The 6,263-nt window shown below is 39.2% G+C and overlaps 1 non-coding gene across 1 annotated transcript; it reads left to right on the top strand.

Moving 5' to 3' along the window:
- Nucleotides 1–1,111: 1,111 nt before the first annotated feature.
- Nucleotides 1,112–1,218, top strand: LOC141710209 (small nucleolar RNA R71). Its single transcript, XR_012570741.1, has one exon. It is a non-coding gene; the product is annotated as a small nucleolar RNA R71 (small nucleolar RNA).
- The last annotated feature ends 5,045 nt before the right edge of the window (nt 1,219–6,263 follow it).

Below are 6,263 nucleotides of genomic sequence, written 5' to 3' on the forward strand. Positions count from 1 at the left end.
CCGTAAGAGCGACTGTCTCTAAATCATCTAGCTTCACCTTCCGAGAGAGAATACCTTTCATAAACTTTGCATAACTAGGCATCTGCTCAAGAGCCTCGGCGAAAGTTATGTTGATATGAAGTTTCTTGAACACCTCCAGAAACTTCTCAAATTGCTTGTCCAGCTTTTCTTCTGTAGCTGCTTGGGAAAAGGCGGTGGAGGATAGAACTGTTTCTCCCCTGTATTACCCTCAGGTGGAGTGTGCTCAACAGTAGTCTTCCTTGGTTCCACTTCTTTATCTTGTTGCTCTACTTCTTTCTCAGCCTCAGCTTTTTCAATCAACTGTTGAGTTTGTTCGGGATTCGCAACCTTTCCAGACCTTAAAGTGATTGCCTTTACCTATTCTTTAGCTTCCCTCTTTCCTGGCACTTCAGTGTCACTAGGTAGTCTACCAAGATGATGATTTAGCAAGGCATTGGCAATTTGCCCAATTTGATTTTCCAAGGTCTTGATAGGAATAGCTTGACTCTTGCACATAAGCTTCAACTCCTCTAATTCAGATTTTTCATTGGTTTGTTGCTGCTGAAGTTACTGTCTAGGTGCATACTGTGGTTGCTGAAAACCAGGGGGGTTGTACTGCTTAGCTGGGTACTCCTGATAAGGCTGTTGAACCACATTTTGAGCATTGCTCCAACTGAAATTAGGATTATTGTGGTTGTTGGGATGATAGGTGGCTAGCACTGGTTGCTGCGATCGCTGGAAGTTACTCACGAACTGAGTTGATTCACTAAAAATTGCGCACTGATCAGTATCATGGGCACCAACACAAAGTTCACAGACACTGGAAATTTGATTATCTCCATAATTAGCCAAAGTGTCCACCTTCATCGTCAAAGCCTTTAGGTGGGCAGCGATAGCAATTGTTGCGTCCAACTCCAGAATTCCTGCGACTTTCCCCTGAGTCAGTCTCTAGAAAGGATTCTGGTACTCATTAGCAGCCATCAGTTCGTTAAGTTCATAAGCTTCATCGTAGCTCTTAGCCCACAAGGCTCCTCCTGATGCTGCATCAAGCATGGGTCTAGAAGTAGCACCCAATCTATTGTAGAAACAATTAATAATCATCAAATCAGGCATGCCATGGTGTGGGCACTTCCTTAGCATCTCTTTATATCGATCCCAAGCCTCACACAGAGATTTCCCAGTTTGCTGAGCAAACTGGGTAAGAGCATTCCTGATTGTAGCAGTCTTCGCCATAGGGAAGAATTTGGTGAGAAACTTATACGCGAGATCCTCCCAAGTGGTGATGGATCCTGCTGGTAGAGAGTGTAACCAGCACTTAGCCTTGTCCCTTGGAGAGAATGGGAAAAGGCATAGCTTGATAGCATCTTCAGTCACATCATGTAATTTGAAAGTGCCGCAGATCTCGATGAAATCCCTGATGTGCATGTTGGGGTCTTCAATAGGAGAACCCCAAACTGAATTGAGTTTTGTATCATCTGAATCGTGCTTGACTTGATCTCAAAAGTGTTAGCCCTGATGGCTGGTCTGATGATGCTTGACTGAATGTCATTAATCTTAGGCTCAGAATAGTCCATCAAAGCCTTCAGATTTTTTGCATGATCTCCCATCGCTACTACAATTGGTTCTTCGACTTTCTCTTCTTCCTCTACCTTCTTTTCTTCCTCAAAAACTTCCTTACGAACTACCACAACTTCTTCCTCGGCTTTATCCAGTATTCTCTTATGAGTACGCGAACGTGTATGCATACACCCTCGCTAGAGTACCTGAAATAAGATAAGGAAACAAATAAGTAAAAAATGTCCGATTCAATGAACTTTAACGACCACTGATGAAAAACACATAAACTATCAATTGACACTGCAGTCCCCGGCAGCAGTGCCAAAAACTTGTTAGTCGCTAAACACGCGCTAATAATACACGCAAGTATACGAGTTCGCAAGTAGTATAAAATCTTTTCTAGTTCATTCCCACAGAGACTGTATTGGTTAACTAATTAATTCATGCAATTAAGCAACAATGTATGGTTATTATTCAATGCTAAGACAATGACAAATTGAGGTTATTTATAACTAAGAATTAAACTAATGATTATAACTATGAGAATAAGATTGATTAAATTAATATATATGACAAACATGGGATTCTAACTTCATAAAATACTTCATTCAATAGCCTTATTATTCTTAACCTTAGCATGCAATGGTGATGACACTAATCAGACAACACGAAACTGATAAACGCCAACTTTCGTTGCATGAGTACCATACTACCAAACATCCACAAAAGAGATAGAAGCTGAATAGACACCAATTATATTGAGACCCTATATGTCAATAGAATTTGATAACATAACGGTTTAAGCACAAGTTATCTATCTTGATTATACAGGGCAAGTAAGATGGTTAAAATCATCTACGAATCATGCATATCGAATATGTGAACCTATGCTAGCACAACAAGTTCTAAATCCTTAAATTCATTTTCGCTTCATTAAGAATTAACACACTATCTTATAAGTTCGCGACGCTCATAAGACGAATACGCACAACCAATACTAGGATATCATACAATCACCACATACTAAGGCATCAAACAATTTAACTAAAGAAATCCATAAATAAATCCGCTAGAACTCCACGATAACAATTAGCCCATAATCAGACTCATCATCAACGTGGGTTCCGATGAAAGCATGGTATATAAAACGTAGTCTTTATAACGAATAAATAAAACCAAGTACAAAACAAGATTAAGGTTCACAAATAAGAAAAGTAGCATCCAAATACAACTTAAAACAAAGGTTCACAAGTAAAAACAAGATCTTCTTCATCATCATTGAATCGTGCTAAAACGGTCTTCTCACGCTCTCCTTGATATGTCTCGGGCTTGATTACTTATTAAAAATGACCTAGAGTTGTTTATATAGAAGCCCCATGCAGCATAGAAGTCTCCCAATTCGAATTAGAATAGAATCAGAATTTTGCATCCCGACACGGCGCGGCCGAGCGCTTGATCAGCGTGGGCGCACTGGCATTCTGTACTTCGGTGCGGCCGCGCGCTTGATCAGCGCGGGCGCGCTGGGCTTCTGCCAAAACTGACTTCTTTATTTTTCTTGCAGCTTCGAGATGGATTTCAACGAGCTTTTATTGCAACACCACCTTGACACCAAATTAGCATCAAAATAATGCTAATGCACTTGATTACCTAGATAATGCCTGAAATGCAAAAACACTCAAAAATACGTTAAAACACTTAACAACTTGAGTACAAAGGCATCAATTCAAAGCTTATTAGAGCATTATAAAGTGTCATAAATGCCACTCAACAAAGATTCGGAAAAGAAAACTTTTATTAAAGCGTCATTGGAGGAACCCTTCAAAGAGAAGTTGATAAAATTCTTACAAGAAAATAGCGTGGTTTTTTCATAGTAAGCAGCTGATATGTTAGGTATCTATTTTAAGTTGATAACTCATAAGTTAAATGTCGATCCTAATCAGAAGACGGTGAAGCAAAAGAAGAAAATCTTTTCCCCTGAGAGGCAGGATATCATAAAATAAGAAGTAGAAAAGCTCTTGGAAACTGGTTTTATAGAGGAGATATGATTCCCGGAATGGTTGGCGAACCTCGTAATGGTAAAGAATGTAAATGAAAAGTGGAAGATGTGTATTGACTTAACTAATCTGAATGATGCATGCTCAAAGGATTGTTTTCTTCTACCAAGGATAGAGACTTTGATAGAAGTCACTATAGGACACGAGGTGCTAAGTTTCATGGATGGATTTAGCGGCTACAATCAGATCAAGATGCATAAAGATGACATCCCAAAGGTATCATTCATAACTGACTTTGGTATTTTTTGTTATCTTGTTAGAACATTTGATCTCAAGAATGCAGGAGCCACATACCAGAGGTTGGTAAATAAGATTTTTGAAGATCTTATTGGGAAGACCATGGAGGTCTATGTAGATGATATGTTTGTCAAGAGCCTTGTAAAGGCGGATCATATAGCCCATTTCAGGGAAGATTTTGAGGTATTGAGATATCACAAGATGATGTTGAATCATTCCAAGCGTGCTTTCGGTGTAAGATCTGGAAAAGTTTTAGGATTGATAGTCTCCAAGAGAGGCATTAAGGCCAACCCTGACAAGAAAAAGGCCATACTGGATATGGAACCTCCCAGTTCCATAAAGGATTTAAAAACTTAATAGAAGAATAGTTGCTTTGGGGAGGTTCATCTCCAAGTCTGGAGACAAGTTCCTACCTTTTTTAATACTTAGAAGAAGGTGAAAGATTTTGCTTGGACTGATGAGAGTCAGATGGCGTTCAAAGAACTGAAAAAAATATGGCTCAAGCCCCGCTATTGGAAAAACTGGTTTTGAATGAAACTTTGTATTTGTACTTGGTAGTTTCGAAAATGCCCTGAGGGCTGTGTAGGTGAAGGAGGAATCTAAAATCCAGAAACCTATCTACACGTCAATAAGATTCTACATACAGTGGAATTGAGATATTCCGTTATAGAAAGGTTTGCCCTAGCTCTGGTTATGGCTTCAAGGAAGTTACGTCCTTAATTTTAAGCACATAAAATTAAAGTGTTGACAAATAACCCTCTGAGAAACATCATTCACAGTCCTAAGGCTAGTGGAAGTCTAATTAGATGGTTCATAGAGCTTGGGGGTTTGATTTCAAGTATTGACCTAGAATAACAACTAAAGCCCAAGCATTGGGTGACTTTGTGGTTAAATTTACCATCGACAACTAAGAAGTCGGGGGCAGGAAGATATACCTCAAGGCATGGATAAAAAAGTTAAAGAGAAAAAAGTTGGGAACAAGGAATTCTTGGTTCACTATTTTGATGGTGGCATCAAAAACAAATTCGAGTGGAGCTGGGTTGGTCTTATAGAGCCCCGATGGTTTTCTGATTGAGTATGCCAAGAAGTTAGATTTTACTACTACAAATAATGAGCCGCAAAAATGAAGCCCTGATAGTAGGACTTGGCCTAGCTGCAACCTTGAGGGTTAGAAATTTGAAGGTCCGTGGAGACTCAGAGTTTGTGGTATCCCAAGTTAATGGAGAATTTGAGGCAAGAGATGAAACCATGACCAAGTATGTGCGAACAGTGAGAGTAATGATGACTCAATTTGATGAATGCCATATAGAGTATATCCTGAGGGAGGAAAATTCTAAGGTAGATGCATTATGTAAAGTTACCTCTTCGAAATTGGAAGAAAGCTCTGGAAGCGTGTACTTCCGTGTTCTGAAGACACGAAGCATTGATGTAAAGTTAGTCTCACCCATTAAGCTTGAATGATCGTGGATAGATCCGATTAAAGCTCACCTTCAAACTGGATGGCTCCCGAATGATGTAATGGAAGCACGAAGACTGACTGTACGAGCTTTAAGATACTCCTTAATTGATGGAATTCTATACAGAAGATCTTTTATGATCCCCTACCTTAGGTGTCTTAGTTCAGATGAGGCACGATTAGCACTGGAAGAGGTACACGAAGGTATTTACGGTCAACACTTGGGGTAGAGCTTTAGCTCACAAGATCACCCGTTTAGGCTTTTATTGGCCATAGATGATGGAAGATGCCAAAGACTATGTGAAGAAGTATGATCATTGTCAAAAATATGCACCGGTTGTTAGACAGCCACCTGAGATGCTAACCTCGATAAACCCTCCCATCCCATTTGCTATGTGGGGAATAGACATTCTTGGGCCTTTCCCAATGGCCACTACACAAAGAAAGTTTCTGATAGTTATATTTGATTACTTTATTAAGCGGTTCGTAGCCAAGCCTTTGGCTAGAATCACAACCAAACAAGTTGCCAAGTTCCTATGGGAAAATAGAGTGTACATATATGGGATCCCTCGTATCTTGGTAATTGATAATGGAATACAGTTCAACAATGAGGAATTCAAGAAGTATTGTGAGGAAAATGAGATTGAGTTACAATTCACCTCTATTGACCATCCTCAAGCCAATAGGCAAGCCGAAGTAGCAAATCGAATTATCTTTGATGGATTAAATAAGAGGATTGAGAAGTCCATAAGGTATATTATATCTAACTCCTTTAGGGGAGATACTATCTAGTAGGAACTATTAGTTAAGAATAAGGTTTTTTTAACAAAAGGCTTACGACCCTTTTAGGATTTGAATACAGTTTATTAGGATTTTATATTCCAGTTAATAGGATCTTTTGAAATGATTGAACCCAAAGTTTTTCAAGATTTTCTGCATAACCAAGTTACGTTCTCATA

The sequence above is a fragment of the Apium graveolens genome, chromosome 2 (genome assembly GCF_009905375.1).
Source record: "Apium graveolens cultivar Ventura chromosome 2, ASM990537v1, whole genome shotgun sequence".
NCBI classification, from domain to species: domain Eukaryota; kingdom Viridiplantae; phylum Streptophyta; class Magnoliopsida; order Apiales; family Apiaceae; genus Apium; species Apium graveolens.